This window comes from Colobus angolensis, unplaced genomic scaffold, assembly GCF_000951035.1.
Source record: "Colobus angolensis palliatus isolate OR3802 unplaced genomic scaffold, Cang.pa_1.0 Scaffold34, whole genome shotgun sequence".
Taxonomy (NCBI): Eukaryota; Metazoa; Chordata; class Mammalia; order Primates; family Cercopithecidae; genus Colobus; species Colobus angolensis.
The window spans coordinates 7,326,970-7,337,138 of record NW_012116710.1 but is presented as its reverse complement, the minus strand read 5'-3'; the positions used below and the strand labels follow the sequence as shown (position 1 = coordinate 7,337,138).

The window sequence follows — 10,169 nt, the reverse complement described above, 5'->3', positions numbered from 1 at the left end:
GAAACCCTGTCTCTACTAAAAATACAAAAAATTAGCCGGGCATGGTGGCGGGTGCCTGTAGTCCCACCTACTCGGGAGGCTGAGGCAGGAGAATGGCGTGAACCCGGTAGGCGGAGCTTGTGGTGAGCGGAGATGGCACCACTGCACTCTAACCTGGGCCACAGAGCGAGACTCCACCTCAACAACAACAACAACAACAACAAACCAGCAACACCTGGAGCCACTAGAAGCTGGGAGAGGTGAGGAATGGAATCTCCCCTCCAGCTTCTGGAGGCGCATGTCCCTGCTACACCTTGAGTTTGGACTTCTGGCTCCAAAACTGAGAGAATGAATTCTTTTTTTTTTTTTAAGATGGAGTCTTGCTCTGTTATTGAGTCTGGAGTGCAGTGGCGCAACCTCAAGTCATCCGTCTGTCTCGGCCTCCCAAAGTGCTGGGATTACAGGCAGGAGTCACTGCGCCTGGCCATACATTCTGTTGTGTTAAGCCACCAACTTGGTGGCAATTTGTTACAGCAGCCCGAAGAAACACACACAGGTGTTACAGGATCCCCTGGCGGCTGTGTGTGGGCAACAGACTGGGGCAGGGCAGGGGAGCCTAGCAAGGAGGCTGATGGGGGCATCCAGACAGGAGCCAAGGGTGGACAGGACGAGGGTGTGGGCAGCCAAGTGTCAAAGAAAGGGTGGGGTCTGGATGCACTTTGAAGGTGGAGGGGATGGCATTTCTAGGCTGGATGTGGGTTTGAGAGGAGTAAAAGAATCAGGGATGACTGAGTTTTGGCCTCAGCAAGTGCAAGGATTAGAGGTGTCAATAGCTGATTGGGCAACATAGGGAGGCACAAGTTTGGGGAAAAGACCAGGAGTTTGGTTTTGAACATACAACATTTGAGATGTCTAAAATCTGACTGACTCCTCTGAACTAAAGGAGTTAACAGGCTGGGCAAGGTGGCTCACACCTGTAATCCCTGCACTCCAGGAGGCTAAGATGCAGGGTGGATTATGTGAGGCCAGGAGTTCAAGACCAGCCTGCACAACGGCAGGACTCACCTCTACAAAAAGTAAAGCTAAATTTTAAAAAAGGAATGAACACACATATAATGCACACAGAAGAGCCACTGACATGCAGGAGGCTCTCAGCAAAGGTGACTGTCAAGGCTCCTAACAGCTCCCCATGCAAAGGCATCCCCCATCCCACCCCCAGAGACAAGACGGTTGCTTTTCATTATAGGTCTTTATACTTACATTTAATTTTTTTAAATGCACATATAACTTCTATGGAAACTAAACTATAAAGAGGCTCAGGCTCCTAGGTAGGGTGCCCCATCACCAGATCCTAGCCTCCAGAGGACTGTGGCCTCAGCTGGAGAAGGAAATCAGGCCCCCCAGCCCACTGCTCAGATCCTTGTGGGAGCAGGGCGGGGTGAAACTGAAGGTGGGCATGGGCAGCTGGGTCCTGGGGTTCCTCCTCAGCCTGTCTCAATGCCTGTGTTCTCAGGACCCTAGAACCCCCATGGGGCTCCCAACATGCCCCATCCAGGTTGGTACTTATGCTCTGCCTTCTCGCTGGTATGACATGAGATGAAATCAGATCTCGGCCAGACGCAGTGGCTCCCGCCTGTAATCCCAGCACTTTGGGAGGCTGAGGTGGGCAAATCACCTGAGGTCGGGATTTTGAGACCAGCCTGACCAAAATGGTGAAGCCCTGTCTCTACTAAAAATACAAAATTAGCCAGGCATGGTGGCGCGCACCTGTAATCCCAGCTACTCAGGAGGCTGAGGCAGGAGAGTCGCTTGAACCTGGGAGGTGGAGGCTGCAGTGAGCCAAGATGGCGCCATCGCACTCCAGCCTGGGCAACAAGAGTGAAACTCTGTCTCAAAAAAAAAAAAAAAGAAAAGAGATCAGGTCTCATCTGGGAGAGGGCACTGCCAGGAAGCGTGCCATCTCCCAGCCCACAGAATACCCCCGAGTCCCCTTGCCTCGTGGTCCTGCCCCCCTTGGGGTATGACACCACAGCCCGCAAAAAGGAGGAAGTAAAACCCACTGGGTCACAGATCCCTGAACACCCCACCCCCAGGGGAGGGTGGCAGTGGGAGATTTGATTCCTCCTCTACAGCAGCCCTTTAAATTGGAGAGTTCATGGTTCAGATCCCACCTCTGCCACTTTTTTGCCAAGTGACGTTGAGCATAGGGCTTTACTTCTGAGCCCTGCTGGCCTCATCTATAAACCGGTATTAGCCATATTGGCAGGGCACGGTGGCTTATGCCTATAATCTCAGTACTTTGGGAGGCCAAGGCAGGAGGATGGCTTGAGCTCAAGAGTTCGAGACCAGTTGGGGCAACAAGGTGAGACCCCCATCTCTACAAAAGCTTAAAAAACTGGCTAGGCGGCTGGGCAGGGTGGCTCATGCCTGTAATTCCAGCACTTTGGGAAGATCACCTGAGGTCAGGAGTTCAAGACCAGCCTGGCTAATATGGTGAAACCTCGTCTCTACCAATACAAAAATTAGCCGGGCGTGGTGGCAGGCTACTCGGGAAGCTGAGGCAGGAGAATCGCTTGAACCTGGAAGGCAGAGGTTGCAGTGAGCTGAGATTGCGTAATTGTGCTCCAGTCTGGGCAACAAAAGCAAAACTCCGTCTCAAAAAAAACAAAGACAAAAAACAAACAAAAAAATTATAATAATAATTGGCTAGGTGTGGTGGCCCATGCCTACGCCATGGTCCCAGCCACTTGGGAGGCTGAGGTGGGAGGATTGCTTGAGTCCGGGAGTTCGAGGCTGCAGTGAGCCGTGATTGTGCCACTGCACTCCAGCCTGGGCGACAGAGCAAGACACTATCTCAAAATAACAAATAAAATGAGTATCATCTTATATGCACTGGAGGGTGGTGGCTGGGGGATCTCTGAATGGTTAAGGGGGTGGGTCTCAGAGTCCCACAGCTCAGACTTCAGATCTCAGCTCTGTGGAATTGGGAAAAGAGGTTCCCTTCTCTAAGCCACACTTTCATTCTCTGAACAATGTGGAGATTAATAATGCCAGCCTCACATTTGCTGGGAAGTCAATGAGGTCATCCATGGAAGGCAGGAAGAAGAGTAAGCCCTTGAAACATGCTGGTTGGTGAGATCTGTGTGCGCCCTCGTATCTTGTATACACTTCAATCACACATCATCAATTTATATGTGTCCCTGGCTACCTCGTGTCTGATTTATTCCTCTAGCTCTAGGGCCCAGGCCATTGTAATTGCTCAAAAAATACTGAAAGCAGAAGAAATGGAGCAGCAGAATAGAAAAATTTGAGAGGAGATTATTTTAGATGTCTCTCTATACCTAGTGGTACTTTTATACAGAATGATAACCAGCTGGTATCAGTTCTAAGCCCAGAGCATACAGAGTGGGTGCAGACAATGGCATCTCAGCCTGAGATTAAGGCTGAGAGGGTGGGGAAAAAGTCAAGGCTGATTCAAGCCATCTGAGAATGCAGAGTGTGCTTCTGAAGCCTACATACAGGAAACATGGGGCAGATCACACCACAGGACACATTTACAAATCCACAGGCTGGCCAGGAGCAGCAGCTCACGTCTGTAATCCCAGCACTTTGGTAGGCCGAGGTGGGAGGATCGCTTGAGCCCAGCACTTTGAGACTAGCCTGGGCAACATAGCGAGACTCTGTCTCTACTTTTAAAAATAACAAAATAAAAACAAATTCACGGCGCTTCCAAATGGTTTAAAACAGAAATGTTCTCATGTTTAATGGTGCTGATTTTCACTAGATGGTGCAGACCTCTTTGGACTAAACCATCAATTGTCTCTGGCCTCTTTGGACTGAACCATCAATTGTCTACAGAAAACAGAACAGAACACTGGTTTTGCAAACTGTTTTTTCATTTTCAGCAGTTAGATCCTTTATTTCAAAGGACCCTTTACAATAAGTGCCCCTCCTAGGGAGAGAAGACAGTCAGTCCGAAAAATAATTAAACAGGTCCAAAAGGCACCATGAATGAAAAATACTTCTGAACTGGAACTAAAAAACCCTAAGCTGTCCCACTCTTGCTCAAAATCCTTCTGTGGCTCCCCATTGCCCCCAGGACGAAGTACAAACTTCTTACCATGTCCTACAGAGCCCTACATGGACAGGCCCCTGTGGACCTTCCTCCATCATTACAGCTTCAGTTCCCTCATTCTCAACCCAAAGCTCTGTCTGGTTTCCTCCTTTCCCCTGAACTCCAGCTCTGGAGGTCCCATGGCCCCCTAGATACCTCCTTCAAGGTATCCCCAGACTCCCACACCTACTATGTCCCCAATTGTCCTTACCATCTTCCTCCCCCAGTTCCCCATTTCAAGGAGAGTTGTCGAACCCATCCTTTAGGTCTCAGCCTTGGTGCCTCCTCCTCCAGAAAGCTCTCCTTGACTGCCCCCAGCCCTGGGCCTGTCCTGGACCCCAACTACTTGTCAACTTGGCCCTGTGAGGGTCTCCAAATCACCCTCCCCACTAGCTCTGACCTAGTCTCTCCCACCTGGGTCCCCACTCCAGCCACCTCCCTTGGATCCCCCTCCACATGAATTTGGCGTATCCCTCTCCTGCTCAAAAACACAGTCTCAGCTCCTCACTGTGGCTGCCAGGGCCCTGACTGATCTTCCCCAAATGACCTCTTTGGTCTACTCTCTCACCGTTCTTCCCGCCCCAGCCATATTTATGATCTTTCAGTTCCTTGAACCAAAACCACACTTTCATCACCAGACCTTCCCACAGCTGCTTTTCCTGCCGAGCACACCTTGCTCATTTCTATCCACTCATGTACCATCTCCTCCATGAAGCCCTCTGGGCTCACACAGTCCCCTGGGCCTCCCTTTCCCAGACCTGATCCCTCTACCTATGCCTTCTAGGGAGAGAAGACGATCAGTCTGAAAAACAGTTAAATAGGTCCAAAAAAGTATCATGAATGGTGAATACTTCTAAACTGGAACTACAAAAACCTAAGCTGTGCCACTCCTGCTCAGAATCAGTGCTGTGATTAGCTGGCAGTGCTTGCTGCTGGCAATGCCTAGTGATGGGTTCATCTCTCCTATTTGACTGGGAGCCCTATGACGGCAGGGCCAGGCTGTCTAACTCACTGCCATGTCCCCAGTGCCACGGAACATAGGAAAGTGCATACCAGGTGCTCAGTGGCCAGTTAATCTATTAATTCAACTAATATTTAATCAGTAGTGACTTGCTGACAAGCCCTGCTTCAGAAACTGAGATTACAGAAAAAAAAAAAAAAAAAAAAAAGGAGCCAGCACGGTGGCTCACACCTGTGGTCCAAGCACTGTGGGAGGCTGAGGCGGGCGGATCACCTGAGGTCGGCAGTTCAAGACCAGCCTGACCAACATGGAGAAACCCTGTCTCTACTGAAAATACAAAATTAGCCGGGCGTGGTGGTGCATGTCTGTAATCCCAGCTATTTGGGAGGCTGAAGCAGGAGAACTGCTTGAACCTGGGAGGCAGAGGTTGCGGTGAGCTGAGATTGCGCCACTGCACTCCAGCCTGGGCAACAAGAGCAAAACTCTGTCTCAAAAAAAAAAAAGGAAAAAAATTCTTCCTAAAGATGTTATTCTTAAGGGAGTGAGAATAAATGAGTGAAATACATGGAATGTGCCTTGGAAAAAAATAGAGCAGGGGAGGGAGACAGTGGCATCACAACTTCCAAAGGCTTATGTCCCAGCTCAAAAATAATAATAGGGCCGGGCGTGGTGGCTCATGCCTGTAATCCCAGCACTTTAGGAGGCGGGTAGATCACTTGAGGTAAAGAGTTCGAGACCATCCTGGCTAACACAGTGAAACCCTGTCTCTACTAAAACTACAAAAATTAGCAGGGTGTGGTGGTGCGCACCTGTAGTCCTGCCACTTGGGAGGCTGAGACATGAGAATTGCTTGAACCTGGGAGGCGGAGGTTGTAGTGAGCTGAGATCCCACCACTGCACTGTAGCCTGAGCAACAGAGTGAGACTCAGTCTCAAAACAACAACACAAAACCAAAAATAACATAGCCAGGAGTGGTGGCTCACGTTTGTAATCCCAGCACTCTGGGAGGCAGAGGCAGGCGGATCACCAGAGGTCAGGAGCTGGAGAGCAGCCTGGCCAACGTACTGAAACTGCGTCTCTGTTAAAAATACAAAACTTAGCCAGGCGTGCTAGTGCACACCTGTAATTCCAGGTACTTGGAAGGCTGAGGCAGGAGAACTGCTTGAACCCGGGAAGCAGAGGTTGCAGTGAACTGAGTTCGCACCACTGCATGCCAGCCTGGGTGACAGCGAGACAGTGTCTCAATGAAAAATAAAAAAATAATAATAACATGGCTGGGCACAGTTGCTCACTCCCACCTGTAATTCCAGCACTTTAGGAGGCCAAAGCAGGAGGATCACTTGAGCCCAGGAGTTTGGGACTTGGGCAGCCTGGGCAACAAATTGACATCTTGTCTCTACAAAAAAATAAAAAGGCTAGGCCGGGTGCAGTGGCTCACGCCTGTAATCCCAGCACTTTGGGAGTCCAAGGCGGTTGGATCACAAGGTCAGGAGTTCGAGACCAGCCTGACCAACATGGTGAAATCTCGTCTCTACTAAAAATACAAAAATTAGCCGGGCCTGGTGGTGCACGCCTGTAATTGCAGCTACTCAGGAGGCTGAGGCAGGAGAATCGCTTGAACCCGGGAGGTGGAAGTTGCAGTGAGCCGAGATCATGCCACTGCACTCCAGCCTGGGCGACAGAACGAGACTCTGTCTCTAAATAAATAAATAAATAAATAATACAAAATAAATAAAAAGGCTAAAAAATTAGCTGGGGATGGTGGTACATGCCTGTAGCCCTAGCTACATGGGAGGCTGTAGCAGGGGGATGTCTTGAGCCTGGGAGTTTGGGTATGCAGTGAGCCATGACTGCGCCACTGCACTCCGGCCTCAGTGAGAGAGCAAGACCCTGTTGCAAAAAGATAAAGAAAGAAAGAAAAATAATAACATGGTAGGGCTGGGCACAGTGGCTCACACCTGTAATCCCAGCACTTTGGGAGGCCGAGGCGGGCAAATCATGAGGTCAGGAGATCGAGACCATCCTGGCTAACACGGTGAAACCCCATCTCTACTAAGAATACAAAAAATCAGCTGGGCATGGTGGTGGGCGCCTGCAGTCCCAGCTACTCAGGAGGCTGAGGCATGAGAACGGCATGAACCTGGGAGGCGGAGCGTGCAGTGAGCCAAGATTGCGCCACTGCACTCCAGCCTGGGTGACAGAGTGAGACTCCATCTCAAAAAAAGAAAAGAAAAGACAACAAAGAAAAAAAAAAAGAAAGAAAAATAGTAACATGGTAAGTTTAGGGCAAAGCAGTGTTACCATCTGTTTTTCAGATGAGGTGGCAGCGCTCAGGGAAATTACCTGCTTAGGTTGCACAGCATTGGTTTGTCAGTTGGAAGTTTGTTTGTTTGTTTTTTGAGACAGAGTCTCATTCTGTTGTCCAGACTGGAGTGCAGTGGCAGGCTCTTGGCTCAAAGCAACCTCCATCTCCCAGGTTCAAGTGATTCTCGTGTCTCAACTTCCCGCGTAGGTGGGATTACAGGTGGCCACCATCATACCTGGATAATTTTTGTATTTTTAGTAAAGACAGTGTTTCACCATATTGGCCAGGCTGGTCTCGAACTCCTGACCTCAAGTTATCTGCCCACCTCAGCCTCCCAAAGTGCTGGGATTATAGGCATCAGCCGGGAATTTGAACCCAGAGCTCAGTTGTATTCCAGGGCAGTACACTGTTGAACTAATTCATGAATACACAATGCAAAATCTCCCTTCATCACATCACGTGAGGGACCCTGAGGGAGGCGCGAGCCTATAAAAGTGCAGGGTGTGGAGTGAGACAGTGGGGCTTCTTGCATTTATTTTTGATTTTTTTTTTTTGAGACAGGGTCTCCTTGCTCTGTTGCCCAGGCTGGAATGCAGTGGTGGGATCACATCTCACTGCAGCCTGGAACTCCTGGGCTCAAGTGGTCCTCCTGCTTCAGCCTCCCGAGTAGCTGGGACCACAAGTGTGTGCCACCACGCCCAGCTAGTTTTTAATTTTTTCGTAGAGTCGGAATCTCACCACATTGCCCAGGCTGCTATTGAACTGCTGGGCTCAAGTGATCTGCCTACCTCAGCCTCTCAAAGTGCTGGGATTACAGGCATAAGCCACTGGGCCTGGCCTCAAAGCACTTAATATATTCGTTTTATTGTTTTAAATTCGACTTAATATATTTAATTTTCACAATAGTCCTCTTAAAACTCCCACTTAGGGAATTAAGGATCCAGAGAGGTGAAGTCACAGGTACAAAGAGACACAGACAGGATATGGGTAAGCCTGGGACCTGGACTTTGGTTAAAAAAAAAAAAAAAAAGAAGAGAGAGGAAATGGAGCAAGGATTTGAGCCCAAGCTGCCTCAAGCTTCCAGGGACAGATTCCCCATGACAGCTGCCTCTCCTGTTATTCGTCATCTGTAGATCCCTTGCTGCCTGCCCTCCCACCCTCCAGGACAGAGCTGAACCCCGTGGTGGCGCTGGCCTCTCAAAAACTCCATTAGCATTTCCCCAGCCTGCTCTCCATTTTTTATTAATATTTATTTATTTGAGATGGAGTCTTGGTCTGTCACCCAGGCTGGAGTGTAGTGGCGCGATCTCAGCTCACTGCAATCTCCACCTCCCAGGTTCGAGGGCTTTTCCTGCTTCAGCCTCCTGAATAGCTGGGATTACAGGCACCCGCCACAACGCCCACCTAATTTTTTATACTTTTGGTAGAGATGGGGTTTCACCACGTTGGTCAGGCTGGTCTCGAACTCCTGACCTCAAGTGATCTGCCCGCCTCAGCCTCCCAAAGTGCTGGGATTACAGGCGTGAGCCACCATGCCCGGCCTCAATCTTTGACAGGGATATTTGAAATTTTCTCCCAACATAAAGGATATGTGAGTGCGGACTGAAGATTCTGGCTCTCTTTCCAACGAGGCTGCCTCTCACTAGTCGATCCTGGGTAGAAGTTCTGGAGCTGCCACAGCTCAGGGTGATGGCTTCATGTCACACTGGACCACATCCCTCCTCGGCTCCACATCCTCCTGTGGCTCCCACCTCACTTGGAGTAAAAGTCAGTCTTCTGCATGGCTACAAGGCCTTCCACAATGTGCCCCATCGCCCCTCCAACGTCATCTCTTGCCCCTCTCCTCTCTCACTGACCTCCTTGCTATTCCTTAAATATTCCAAGCTTGCTCCTACCTCAATGCCTTTGCTTTTGCTGTTCTCTTTGCCTAGCACGCTCTTCCCCCAGAGGGCCGTCATTCTTTCTTTCTCTCTCTCTTTTTTTTGAGATAGAATCTCACTCTGTCGCCCAGGCTGGAGTGCAATGGCACAATCTCGGTTCACTGCAACCCCGCTTCCCGAGTTCAAGCGATTCTCCTGCCTCAGCCTCCGGAATAGCTGGGATTATAGGTGTCTGCCACTATGCCTGGCTAAGTTTTTTGTATTTTTAGTAGAGATGGGGTTTCACCATATTAGTCAGGCTGGTCTCGAACTCCTGACCTCAGGTGATCCACCGGCCTTGGACTCCCAAAGTGCTGGCATTATAGGCATGAGCCACCATGCCCAGCTGTTTTCTTTTGTTGTTTTTTTATTTTTGAGACAGGGTCTCCCTCTGTTGCCCAGGCTGGAGTGTAGTGGCAAAATCATGGCTCACTGCAGCCTCAAACTCCCAGGCTCAAGCGATCCCCCCACCTCTCAGCCTCCCACATAGCTGGGACAACAGGTGCACACCACCATACCTGCTTAATTTTTGTAGAGATGGGGTTTCGCTATGTTGCCCAGGCTGGTTGCAAACTCCTGAGCTCCAGTGATCCGCCTTCCTCAGCCTCCCAAAGTGCTGTGATCATAGGCGTGAGCCACTGTGCCCAGCCCCACTCTCTCTTCTCCTTCAAGTCTTTGGTTCAAATGTCACCTTCTCAGAAAGCTTTCCTTGACCACCCTATTTAAAATTACAACCTTGACCCCACATTCCCCATGCCCCTTCTAATACATCCAATAATCTACTTTCCTATTTACCCATTGCTTCTTACCCTTACTAGAGTGTAGGATACTCTGTAAGGCCAGATTTTTTTTTTTTTTTTTTTTTTGAGACGGGGTCTCACTCTGTCACCC

General features: G+C 49.7%; 1 protein-coding gene across 4 annotated transcripts in view; it reads right to left on the bottom strand.

Moving 5' to 3' along the window:
- PLD3 (phospholipase D family, member 3) overlaps nucleotides 1-10,169 on the bottom strand; it is a 32,128-nt gene that overhangs the window by 17,164 nt on the left and 4,795 nt on the right. The window contains exon 1 of one of the 4 annotated variants that reach the window (XM_011952469.1): nucleotides 1,240-1,293. The exons of the other annotated variants lie outside the window; for them this stretch is intronic. The gene's annotated coding sequence lies outside the window, so the exon portion shown is untranslated. Of the gene's footprint in view, nucleotides 1-1,239; nucleotides 1,294-10,169 lie in introns of those variants that run through there. 4 annotated transcript variants of the gene reach the window in all.